Source organism: Dunckerocampus dactyliophorus, chromosome 14 (genome assembly GCF_027744805.1).
Source record: "Dunckerocampus dactyliophorus isolate RoL2022-P2 chromosome 14, RoL_Ddac_1.1, whole genome shotgun sequence".
Taxonomy (NCBI): Eukaryota; Metazoa; Chordata; class Actinopteri; order Syngnathiformes; family Syngnathidae; genus Dunckerocampus; species Dunckerocampus dactyliophorus.
In genome coordinates this window covers 10,281,359-10,295,365 of record NC_072832.1, presented here as the reverse complement: position 1 = coordinate 10,295,365, position 14,007 = coordinate 10,281,359, and the positions used below count along the sequence as shown (strand labels likewise).

The window sequence follows — 14,007 nt, the reverse complement described above, 5'->3', positions numbered from 1 at the left end:
CAAATTAAGGTTCGGACCTTCGCTGTGAAAAATTGTTTATAAAGGGAGTGTACTCAATTTTAATTGAAGACCCCTGCAGTAGATTTTTTATCTAAATAAGGTTGTGCCATAACCATTATAGACGTTGCGCTAAGGGCTTGCCTTTGTAACTTCCTTCTCTCTGTCGATAGATAAAGAATCTCAAGTGCAGTTGGCTGAATTGTGAGATATGACATCACTTTTATTGTTTCACGGAAAAGTGCCGTAAAAAAATCTTTGAGAAAACATATGGTGCTTCCACTGAGCAAGTGATACCTCCTGCTCCTTCGCCGTATGGCGAACGGCCTTGAGGCAAACCGTATACCGTCACTATTGTGCTCCGAAATAGCTGGAGGCCTCTGATTTAGAGGTGATTAGTGGTGTCCGAGCGATAAAAGACTGTATAATGTTCTAACCCTGTGGACATACATGTTACATTTTAGACAAAAACAGCCTAGAGGGATGATTCGGACGCACATGTCAATAATTTTCTTGGTTGAAAACAATACAGACATTTGAAATGACTAATCTTTTTAAATAAAGGGGCACTTATCACTGGCATATCAACAACACTGTTGAGGACGGTAGATTTGTCAAGAGAGCAGTGGGATCATAGATGGCGCACCTCACCAAAGGTCAAACCACAAGCGCTCAGGTGTAGAGGGACAAATTAGGTGAGAGAATGAGTGCAAGGATACCAATGGATTCTCCAGCCCACTCTTTGGCCCACTGACTGACCCACATACACTACTAGACACAGTATGGATCAGTGATTCAACCAGCAATAACATTTCACATGACACTTTAACAATCTAAATTTTATGTCTCACTTTCTATCACTGCTGCATTGATTGCTTGTCATGTGTACGTGCTCTTGATGGGATGGATACCCATTTTTCATTGGTGGATTTCAAGAGGGTCATTACCTCTAGTCCACTGTTTTTCAAATGTTTCCACAACAGGGGCAACAGACTTCCCTCTGTCCAGCCACCTCCCCTACTTCCACCATTCCACTGTGTCCACCAACCCGCCTGTCAATCTCGCATCACTCAAATGTCAGAGTGCTAATTAAGCAAGGCTTTTCTTCCGAACCGGGGTGCTCCAAGGCCCATGCACTCCCTGCCTACCGAGTTACAGTGGTGTGAAAAAGTGTTTGCCCAATTCCTGATTTCTTATTTTTTTGTTTGTCACACTTAAATGTTTCACATCATCAAACTAATTTAAATATGAGTCAATGACAACACAACTGAACACAAAATGCAGTTTTTAAATGAAACTTTTTATTATTACGGTAGAAAAAAAAATCCAAACCTACACGGCCCTGTGTGAAAAAGTGATTGCCCCCTAAACCTAATAACTGGTTGGGTCACCGTTAGCAGCAATCAGGTGTTTGCGATAACTTGCAATGAGAATTTTGGCCCATTCATCTTTGCAGAATTGTTGTAATTCAGCCACATTGGAGGGTTTTCCAGCATGAACCACCTTTTTAAGGTCATGTCACAGCATCTCAATAGGATTCAGGTCAGGACTTTGACTAGGCCACTCCAACGTCTTCAGTTTGTTTTTCTTCAGCCATTCAGAGTGGACTTGCTGGTGTATTTTGGATCATTTTCTTGCTGCAGAACCCAAGTTGGTTTCAGCTTGAGGTCACAAATAGATGGCCATACATTTTCCTTCAGGATTTTTTGGTAGACAGCAGAATTCATGGTTCCATTTATCACAACAAGTCTTCCAGGTCCTGAAGCAGAAAAACAGCCCCAGACCATCACACTACCACCACCATATTTTACCGTTAGTGTGATGTTCTTTTTCTAAAATGCGGTGTTACTTTTATACCAGATGCAATGTCACACGCACCTTCCAAAAAGTTCAGCTTTTGTCTCGTCAGACCACAGAGTATTTTCCCAAAGGTCTTGGGGATAAGAAATCAGGAAGCGGGCAAACACTTTTTCACACCACTGTATACAATCTTGCTAACAAACAAAATAGAAACAAACCGCAGTCCATTGCCATAGTATATTGTGTCATGCTTTGCGTACATCTTCCTTGATACTCGTGATGAGAAACTCTCCTTACAAAAAAAGACCACACGCTTATCCATATTATGATCAGAATATAATTAGTGCATTCTTTGCCCATGTCTTAGCTTCCACAAAATGTGGAGAAAATTGGATCACATTTAATGAAAAAATGTACACGAAAACGGCGATGAAACCACAACCTCTTTGGAGTTTACTAAAATAAGTTTGACTAAAAGGCTCAGATGTCAGCACGTTAAGTTTACTGAGCCAAAATGTGCTCGGCCAAAAGCACTGCAAGTTTTTAAACAGAGGATGGTCTACAAATAAAGCAAACAAGGGAGTGACCAATTCAAACATACAATACGGACCCTCATGAAAATGAGACAAATCAAGTGGGAGTTGAAGCAGTCAGACAGTAACACATAGCAGGAGCTATAAACACAGAAGTGGTCACTAACAAGACACAGGTGATCAAACAAAACAGCAGGAAAAAGGAAGCAAACAGAGGAAGTGAAGTGGACGCCAGAAACACATAGGGAACTGTAGTTAAAATAAACCAGCAACTGTGCTGCATTCACTGTCAGCCAGTCACTAATGCATACAATGAACAAAAATGCTAGAATTACACTCCTGTCATAAATAATGGAAGAATTAGCTGGTTCGAGTGTACACAAAATGCTGCATAACGGCAACATTCTGTACTGGATCAGCTTTCACTTTGATTTTGCATCTAAGGTCCAGTCAGGTGTGGTCAGTTTTCCCAATTAAAAATGGTACTGTAAGAAAGTACAAAAACCAAGCCATTTTGAATGCATCATTCTGAACCAGGCTTGCTAACATATAACAACAATGTAGGAGAACCCATGTGACCTGTATTTACTTCTCACTAGGTCACAGTGAAGAGCTGAATTCTATTTAATACAAGACTCAGGGCAGCAAGAAAACGGACTGCCGCATCAAAGTGGAGACTGTGGAGTATACAGTAACACTTCAGCTTCCTGAGCCTGGTACAACAACAGCGTAAGCTAAGGTTAGCATTGGTGTTTATGAATGAATGACCAGCAATGTTTACATAACTCAAACCATAGCAGTTCGGCACACTTGGAACCCAGACTGACGAGACTAATAGTACTTTGTAGTACTGTATTTGTTATTAGCAAGTAGAGTGTGGCAAGCCAAGTAGGTATGTGATGCAATCGACCCATCTGATAAATATGTAAGCTAGCATGCTAACAAGGGCTGTAATGTTATGTTTGGCACCGGCAGCAGCAACACGCTATGGTGTAAGAATTTAACAAAGGGCTTTTTATTGATTTAAAACTTCACTCAGGGTGCCTGCCAAGTAAGAAAACTACACTGAAAAATACCCTATTTAATCTCAGGTCAGTCATAAAAAATGATGAATCCAATGTGTTAATCAATCAGTCTCTGTCGACTACAATTAGATCACCAAATTTAAAATCTTATTCATGCAGCTGCTCAGATATAATGAATGGAGGGAATAACACAACATCATAATATAGTCGCATTGTTTCTTTATGCCTTGTATTTAAGCTACAGTTGCCTACAAGCAAATGTTGCGCGCACACAGCAGCAAAGAGCTATAAAGATAGGCTTTCATTTGCTCACTCGAGGCTTTAATCCATCCATCTGGCAATGCCTGAGAATGTCGGTACTGGGAGCTCTGGGTTTATGTACTGGGCAGCAGACCAGAAGGGGTCACTCTGTCGCCATCACTGCAGCGAAAGATGACGACCAGAAAGGTTTTATACTGATGCAAAGTTTGAGAATCATTTTTAATCATTTTTAAATGTTACATTTTTGTCAATCCTTGTTCTACAGTGCGAGATTGGAAAAAAAAAATAAAATCAAGATGACATATTGAAATGATTTGAACATCTGTCCATGTGCTTCAGACATCAGCAGTCAAACTAGACTACCATGTGTCATATTTCCAAGTGTTTGTAATCATCATTTTCCATATCTGCTCTTCCCCTGATCTCTTAGACACACAGATGCTGTCTCTCAAGCACAAAGCACTCACTCCCTGATATTCTAATCATTTCTCCTGCGATTGCTCTGCACTCAGCTGCACCTGCGCCCCCGTCATCTCTTCTGTTTCCTACCTGGGGGAAAGGTGAGGCAAGAGGATACGGTAGGAGAAGAGGGGGCTGATTTGTATACCTTTTTGTGGATGATCTCTGAGGAGAGAGTGAGACAGACAGGCGGAGAGAAAAAGCGCAAGAGGACCTTCAGAGTGTCAGAGAAGCGCCTTCACCCAAGCAGAAACAGGATCCATTTAATCAATGTGATTCTCCCCATAGGCTTGTCCAATCAACTCATGTCCTGGAACCGAAATCAATCACCACACCGTCGCCAATAATTGATGTCCAAGCAGAGCATGCAGATTTCAAAGGCTGTCGTGTAATAGTCAGAGCCTCCCCTACGTCTTCAATAACATGTGATCTGCTATTCTAACGATAACTCATGTTCTCTATCACTGTTTTGAGTGAATTTAATTGATTACTTTAGCTCAGGGGTCACCAACATGGTGCCCGCGGGCAGGTAGCCCTCCATGACCACATGACGTACCCGCAAGCCTGCTTTTCATTCAGGCTTCCGGTTAATAATGTGAGAACACCAGAAAGAAATGCATTCGGAAATACAAAATGGGAGGTGTGGATATCAGCATTTTGTTAATGTTCTGGTAAAACACGCACATTCGGTTTGTTTGGGTTGAAATTGGCTATGAAAATCAATGTTGCGAAAATGAGAACCTCTTGGGCATTTTCATTTTATAAAAGTAGCTCTCACAAGAGCAGAAATTAGACACTGGGATTTACCAGTGTTAAATAAAGGTAGATGTTATGGTTCTGCACAATGTATGCAGTACATGCAAGTTTTGGTCATTCAAGTTTACATTGAGTATTTTATGCGAGTTGCATTGAACTGAATGGCGCCAGGACCAGCAACAAGAAAATAATTAGTGTAAACCACTACAGTACACTACGACTGAATATGCTATAAAACGTAATTAACACTGAACAAATTATTGAAATCAATCCCATGTTTTAAACATTTTCTATAGCTCACCTAATGGCAATAGGCGACCCACCAGATTGGTTTGAGAGTACAGTCGTCCCTTGCCACTTCGCGGTTCGAATCTCGCTGCTTAACTCTATCACGGGTTTTCAAAAATATATTAAATATTGTAAATTAAATAAATCATGCAATTTTGTGGCTGAATACAGCCTATTAGTAGGTTAAAAATATGCATATTTAAGCAAATGTTTTCCTACATTAAGCATTTTCAGGCATAAAAATGGTTAAATTAAATAAAATACAAATATAAGGCTTTCAAAAGACTCATTCAGAGATGCTGAAACTATGTAGTATTCTACACTGGTCACCAAGTGTCAGTAATGTTACTGTAATGTTCGGTGAGACACACACACTAGACTTGATTGCCGGAACAACAGGCTTTTTATTGCAAAATTGAATTATCTGACTCCAGGCACAATAATCCCAATAAAAATCCCGAACAAAAACATGGGCTACTGTTGCGGCCGAAAGCCACAGCAAGCTGAAATTCAACTCTAAACACCTGACATCACGTCCCGTTCACCACACACTCTGCTCCCCTTGGGAACACATTTATAGCAACACACACAATCACAAGTCTAATGTCTTATTGACTGTTATTATATCTAGTATATTGGGTAATACGAGTGTAACGGTGACTAAAGGGGCGTTGGTTCATATCTAGACGGCTCTAATAATGTCAATAAACGTATTTAGAAGGTTGTAAACGGGTTGTCTATGCTCTAACTATGAAAATATTCGATTTGTAAATTAGGAATCCTACACTGTGGAAATTCACTTATCACAGTTGCGTCTGGGACCAGTTCACCGCGATAAATGAGCCATTACTGTTTGTAACGTTTTTTTTTCACATGTATGCAGCAATATAGGGAGGCAAATGCATGGCGCCCCGTGCCCGAGGGCTGCCCAAATTTGACTCATTACAGACAATTTCAATGTGGGGAGTTTGCAATGACAGTGGTCGACCAATGCAGATGTCTCTAAAGTGGCCCCGCCCCTCACTTCACACTCTTCACCAGCAAGCCGTTCGGTGCCTCTCGCTAATTGAGCTCAGACACATCTAATGCCTGTCTTACAAGGCATTTGTTGTAAATTTGATTCACTTTCTATTTCTCCTGGCCAGCCATGTAATGGCTTGGGAAATATTTGGCCCGGAGCCAAATATAATTTCCGACCACTGCTGTCAATTATATTTGAGTTGCGCATTTCAGGATGTCTGCTGTTTTGATTTGTTGCTCTTTCATATGCCATCAGTACATGTCACAGTTGCAAAGGGTCAGCGGATCTACTCTGTGCTTCTTGCAGCACTCCTCATCAATCACCAATCCCAAGCCGGGTGATGTGTTTGTCATCCTGCTGCCCTTTTACAGGTAGATATAAATGATATAAATCAGAAAGTAGATTATCCATTTCTTTTCTTTTCAGCAGCGGGATATCAATGAAACCTTTCCACAACAATCCACGCTGGTAAATTTGTCACTCTGAGCTAATTTCATGGCTTGTGTAGGTGTGGCGTGTCTCTCTGCCAGCTTTGTGTTCCATCTCCATTAGAGAAGCAAAAGACTCAATACTGATAAATGACCTCCTTCGACAAACACTTCTAATCATAAAAAATGTTTAGACTCTCCAGCACGCACAAGATTTTTCCCTGAGGGTACAAGTGAGCATAGGAGGAGAGGTAGTTATTTCGTGAATCAAAATGATGCTTGTCCACCCACACAAAGACAGCCAGTGTAATCAGAACAGTTACAAGAGCAAATCAGTTTCACAGTCAGAGGACAATGAACACAGGTCATTCAGTTAGAAACTACTTGGAGGTCGAAAAACAGTAGCAGCGGATACATGAGACACCCTCCACCTCAATGCATCTCCATGCTGAATTAGAGGAGATATAACTTCAATTGTGAGAAGACTAATCTTTTCTCGGGACAGATTTATATGCCGCTTCCCATCATGCTTTCAGTCCAGAGACCTCAACCAATGGTGAGCAATGTCAACAACTTCACACAAGCTCGGACGCACCACTGCTCCACTCCTGTGGACTGGCACAAACAGATTCTTCCACTCAAGCATTTGTAGCATGTCGACATGTAGATTGACAGATTGTCTTAATGCCAGCAGGGTGTGTGTTGGTGATGAAAAGAAGATCTGATGTAAAGCTGTGATCAGTCATACCCCCCACACATCTCAAACCCTTTAAACCCCCCTTGGTGCCTGCGGGGCCTCTGTATAGACACCCTGCTCACCACGCACAATTACCCTCCAAAGCTGTTCCCAAGCACAATTGCCATGCTCTTTAGTATAACCACACACGACATGGCAATAACATATGGAATTGCCACATCTGGTGTTGAGCTAGACATTGTTTAACTTGCCCTCGTTGAGGATGTGCACGGTATTTCAAATGGCATTAATTATCCTTAGTTTTTTTTTTTTTTGCAAGACATGTGACATGAGGTGATCACTCGAGACATGACCATAACTCACACAAGCTCGGTTCAAGATTGACTTCAGTGCATTTTGCTTGTACTGGCCTTTTGCAACACTTATTCAGAAAGGACCACATCCCCGGTTGTGTAATGGTATCATTTCTGCCATTTGTGGCAGAAGGCATGGGTTTGATTCCCGGTGAGGGTTTGTGTCAAGAAGGGCATCAAGTGTTAAAACTAAGCCAAAACCATTCATGCGATTGGCTCGCTGTGGCGACCCCTGACAGGAAAAAGCTGAACGTGAAGAGAGGACCACCCTCAATGGGTTGAAAGAATGTAAGAAGAACAAGAATATACACCGGGAATTATGTGAACTAAGTGGACTCACATTCTTCACCGCAAGCGTCGTCACTTGTTATCAAAAGCCACTTTCCCACTTTACAATTTACAAAGTCCTGCATGTTTAGCTCATGTGAATGTTTTGATCTGTGCCTTTGGCGTGACTGAAAGAGGTGAGCTTGGGCATGCGCGCACATATGCAACAGTCCCAGTCACAGAATGACTGTAATCGGATCACTCCTTGCCAGTTCTTCATGATAACCACCACATTTCATAATCCTAATACATTGGAATACTCAAAATGATCCACAGTCATTCACGCTTGCACATTCGAGCACATAATAAAGATTTATCATTTAATAGAATAATGTCATCACTCTTCGTCACTTCTTAACTACCACATTTCGTAATAGCAATAAGCACAATGAAGCTAAATAAATAGCAGTACACTCGTCCCTCACTATATACTGTATATATTCAAATATCGTTCCCTGCCTATATCGCGCTTTTTCAAAAAGTAATTAATCAATCATTGCTGTTTCATGGTTAACTATGGCCTATTATTAGTCAAAAAATATTGAAAGACAATTTATATGTAGTTTTCTGGTCACTAGGCGTCAATAATGTTATTAGACATGACGTTATTTTACATTACTTTTCACGCTGCATGGAGACTGGCTATTGAGCCAGCAGAGCCGAGCCAACATGCCATGGCTGAGATTGAATGAAGAAAAGATTCTACTCTCACTCCGTGTAGAAGTGGTAAGTTGTGGCTTCTTTGTCCTTCTTCCCCACTGCATTTGAAACACTTTCTTAAATTTAGAATAAGTAAATTGGACAGGCTAACTAATTAGCTCGGTAGCTTGCCACGCTAGCGGCGGCCGTCTGTTATGTCCCTGCAGTGATCCCGTAGGCTACGCAATGTGATGTAAACAAAGAATAATAGGGTGTGACAGTGACTGTTGGTGTGTTATTTAATGTCAACAGGACTCTAATAATGTTAAAACCCATATCTACCAAGTCATAAACATGTTTTATGTTCTCTAACTATGAAAATATTCTGTATGTTAATACTGAATCCTACTTCTCGAAAATTCACTCATTGCGGTCGGTTTTGGAACCAGTTACGCGCGATAAATGAGGGACGACTGTAATACAGTGGCATGCAATGAAACGGGCTGAAGCATGAACCTTCAGTGTTAGTGCAGGCCAACATAGGCGGGGACGGAGGACGGGGACGGAGAACGGGGGACGGGGGACGGGGACTCATGGTATGAATGGCCTAGTATGAGTCCTCCACAGGAAATTGGCAAATAGGAGACTTGGGATTTACGTGCTATTGTTCTTTACACTGAACCCACCTTAGCAGGACATTCCTGAGATCAGATAATTTGAAGCGTGGTGATGTTGAACTGCAAAATAGCATAATTTATTCATTAATATGTTTTTGAAAACCATGCTAGTGTGAAGCCGCAAAATTCTAACCGCGACTACTACTATTATTTTCTTTTTTTGTCTTAATTTCCCTTAGAGAAAAAAAAATAGTATGACCAATAAAATCAGCCAGGACATGCTCCAGTACCAGGATAATTAGTATAAAAATATCAGTATTGTGCTGTACAGGTTGATTGATATTTTGTACAATGTTGAAGCCTGAAGGCACAAAGGAGATCTAAATTTGCTTTTGGTTTAATATGTGTTATTATTGTTACGGTATGTCTCACAGTGCAGCCTACAGTATGGATCACGCTGTACACATTTGTGTGAATCAGAGTCAATATGAAGGACGGCAGCGCTCTCTGTCAACACACACACACATATGCATCAAGAATAATATATAAGTAATCTAAAACCAGGCTTTTGTCAGCAAAACTATGATCCCTCATTGTCCCTCGTAAGAGATTCTGTTTTGTACAAACTGTAAAACAAGGCAGCTGAGAGAAGAAAGTGACAAGGAAGCTGCCAAAGAAACCCGATAACCACTGACCCAAACGGCTTCTTCTTCAAGCCCTGAAGGAACGTTGTGGAAGTTTGGTGTCATTGCCTGCAAACAAGCATCTCAACACTGTCAGATAAAATCTACGTTCACTGGTTGGGAAAGTCCTTGTTAAGGAAAAAAAAAAAAGCTCCACAACCTGCCAGCTAGAAATGTTGACACAACAACACAGAGAATGTGTGCATGACCTTTAGCCTAGCCTTTAACAAAAACAAGCACCAAATAAATAAAACAAGCACCGTGAGTAATGTTAATAGCAAAAAAAAAAGCTAAATGCATAGCTAGATTGATAGTAAGCATGTAGGATTTCATGAAATTTGCTTTCTTCTTGGTCTTGGAACATGATGAAAAAAATGATGAGAGGGGAAAAAAAACGCAAAACCCTGACAAACAATTGTGAGATCTCGAGAAAGTATTGCGAGAAAGGCTACGATGCGACAATCCCTTTGCACGCAAAATCTTCTTCAAATGTCTCTCACTTATATGAAAGCCACGTGCACAGTAAAGAACACGTTGCATGTCTTTATATTTGCTCAAAATAAAATCCTATCAAGCTGGCCCGTGGGTGCGTGTCCTTCATCGTTACAAAACACTGGCTGATCCGGAAGTACAGAAAGGTTTTAAAAACGTTCCTGATCTCACAATAATTTCTCAGGATCTCACAAACCTTTCTCAGGATTTTGCCATATTTTTCATCATGTTTTTTTTCCCACCATGTCCCCAACCAAGGCTCCGTAGAAACTTTAACTTGAGTCACCCTGTGAGAGTTTTTGCTGGTCCCCCCGAGCACCACCTTTTATTTTGGGCCAAGAAGGCTGAGAAAAATATGACATCTCGCTTCAAGCCCCCCCCCGGCTTCAAAATAGCCTTAAACCCTACTTTGAGAGCCATTTCTTTTGTCAAATTTTTGTGTTTTGTGATGACCGCCAGCAAAGTGTTTCTTTTTTTTTTTTTTAGCCAGGAAGGCTGTAAGATCAGTAAATCTGCCTCTGGGGTACAGGCTTGACCCAGAAATGGCTTCAGGCAAGGAACCATATTTGGTAACTTCAGCGGGTGTTCAAAATGGACCACATACTCTTCACTATGAGACAGTCAAACTGTACGTTCCTCCCAGCAAAACAACACTGAAAAATAATAAGTACTTATCCTGTAATATGACGATAAGATGGTGTTCCACTGAATCATGTCAGTATGTACAGTACACATCCACGCAGCTTGCATACACAGTCATCACTACAGAACTGAAGTCTGGTCCTTCATGGCCTGTTGGCCTGAGCTGTTGTACAGATACATTAAACCCGACTGACCTAGATAAACAGTGACATTCAGGTAAGCGTGCCTGTAGGCCTTCTCTGCCATTCGCATTGTCAGACCAAAATAAAACGCAGCTGACAAAGGGCAAAAAAAACACACTTATAAATGATGACTGATATGTTTATTTTTAGCATCCTCCAGTCCTTGTTGTTGAATGCATTTGTATGTTTCATACATTTCAGGAACAATTTTTATTACAGTATATCTCCTCAAGGGGACAACACTACAGTATAGAAATGAAACTTGGATATACTTCACTTTAGAGTAGTAGTGTACAGCCTGTATAGTAGAGCAGAGTTACTATCATCTACTATCAAACTGTCTAAATAGCTGTTGACACAAGTACAATCATTTCTTGTCTCGCTTACAGTCAAGCATGGTGGTGGTCGTGTCATGGTCTGGGGCTGCAGGAGTGCTGCTGGCACTGAAGAGCTACGGTTCACTGAGGGGAAACAAGAATTCCAGTGACATTTCAAAGCAGGGCATGATCCCCTCCCTTGGCAAGCTGGGATGCATGGCAGTTTTCCAACGTAATATTGAGCCCAAACACGCCTCCGAGATGACAAGTGCCTTGATGAGGACCTGAGCACCTGTGGGACATCCTCCAGCGAAAGGAAGGTGTAGGAGTGCAAGATGTCCAAAGCTTTGTGGTGTAATTATGGAGGACTGGAGGAGGATTCCAGTAACAAATTGTGCAGGGCTGGTGAATTCCATCCCCCAAATGGTGCTCACTACTCACACTAAATATTCTCACGTTGGACACACTTTGGACACGTTAACTGTGAGGTGTACTCACTTGTGCTGCCAGCTACACTTATTTAGATTATACAGTCATGGACAAAAATATTAGACCACCCTTTTTTTTTTGTTTTCTTGTTTGTTGTTTCTCGTTCATTTTAATTCCTGATACAACTAAAGGTACATTTGTTTGGACAAATATAACAATGACAACAAAAGAGTTACACCTTTTGGCAGTACAATGCTATAGCTATTCATGTAAGAACTTAAGTGATTTTGGTTATTATCAAAAAAACCATGGAAGTTGCTAGATATCAGCCCTTAAATTAAACTCTTATGAGCTATATTTGTTATCACCATTATATTTGTGCAAACAAATGTGCCTTTAGTTGTACCACGCATTAAAATGGATAAATTATCTATCTATCTATGTATTTGCAAATATCTATATTAGGGCTGTCATCCGATGAATATATTTAATCCTGATTAACTGCATTTGTCCATAGTTAACTCATAATTAATCACAAATAATAACTGTTAGGCATTTTTATCTATAATAAGTAGGAAAGTAAATCTCTTTGTGGTCAGTGATTCGATGCACATGTAGATACAACATAGGTTAAGATATGATTCAGAAATGATATAGTTTAAAAACACCAATTTGATACAAATTGACAGTTGCATTTGTTGATGCAGACATTAATCTTACATAAAATAATGAAACCAATTCTATAAAATGTGTATGGGGGGTCCCAAACCACCTGGCTGTGGAAAACCTTCATGTGCAATGATAAAAAAAAACATTAAAAAAAATAAAGTAATATGTAAATAACTGCATCAGATTTGATGTAAAGGGATATCATTCATTTATTCATTCATTTTCTAAGCTGCTTATCCTCTGTATCAATTTTGGAAATATGGGCCATTATTTTATTAAAAAAATTATATACAGTTGGAAATTCCATGCTATAGCTAACTCTGGTCTGTAAAAACAACTTTTTAGAAAGTAGAAACCCCACAATTTTTGCATGTTTAATGCGAGCGGTGACGTGTCCCACTTTGTTCGACGCCCTTGTGGCTCCACATCCACAGCTGCATTTCCTCAAAGTAGGGTAGACTGGGGACAGTTGCAACAGGGGACGGTTGCAACAAGCCTTATTTGTCTAATCAGTAACATGCTAGAGTGATGACACTCATACTGCACATGCTCAGTTAGACCCTCTACTCGCCAAGAAGAAAGCGGCCATATTGCGCATCTGGTCCAGCTTCTATCAAGACAAAGTTGTTTTGGAGGTATGAAAGTAGCTTTTTTCACGAGCTGTATTTTTGTCATACTATCCTAATATTTAGTATGAATTACTCCAAACCTACCTGGTTTGAATCACTGTTTTGTTGACTATTCAGCAACATTGCTTACATTTGTCAGTGTTACTGTGGCTAGTTGGCACATGGTGTTTTGTCGTGACTGATACTATGGGGACGGTTGCAACTACTGCAACTGTCCCCAGTCTCCCTCTATGTTCGGTGTAGGCTGAGGCTCAAACAGGACATGCACACATCAATCACTGGTGCTTGGTACAACTTAACATACATTTCTTTGGACAAATATAATGATGATAACAAATATAAACATCATTTTCATCATTTTCAAAAGGTGGCACTTTGAAACCCATATTGAATGTCTTGACAATGCCTTAGTTCTGTAAACTGGCAGTCCAAACCAACATCCGTTTTCAGTAAAAAACAGGAGTTCCAACATTATTAATACTGCTTTGAGTACTTTTCCCCAGTTCTTCAAAAGATGCAATCCTCTTTTAGCTCTCCTTGTCTTTTTTCTTTGCAGGTTTGCTGGTTCAAGTACGCGCTGAACCTGAGGTCATTGTGTTTGTGCAGACATCAGCTGATATTCTCCTGCCTGTGGCAGTGTGAGGAGCCAGGAGAGAGAGAGAGAGAGAAACATTGCAAAGTCACTCACTCTAAAGTGGCGCTGCATTTGAATGCTTCCTTCTATGCAGCCTTGTCCTTGAGCTCATGTCCACTCGCTCCCTCC

General features: G+C 40.7%; 1 long non-coding RNA gene across 1 annotated transcript; it reads left to right on the top strand.

Annotated features, from left to right (window-relative positions):
- Positions 1-2,878: 2,878 nt before the first annotated feature.
- On the top strand, positions 2,879-12,715 carry LOC129194127 (uncharacterized). Its single transcript, XR_008573696.1, has 4 exons — positions 2,879-3,069; positions 4,047-4,176; positions 6,447-6,511; positions 11,590-12,715. It is a non-coding gene; the product is annotated as an uncharacterized LOC129194127 (long non-coding RNA).
- The last annotated feature ends 1,292 nt before the right edge of the window (positions 12,716-14,007 follow it).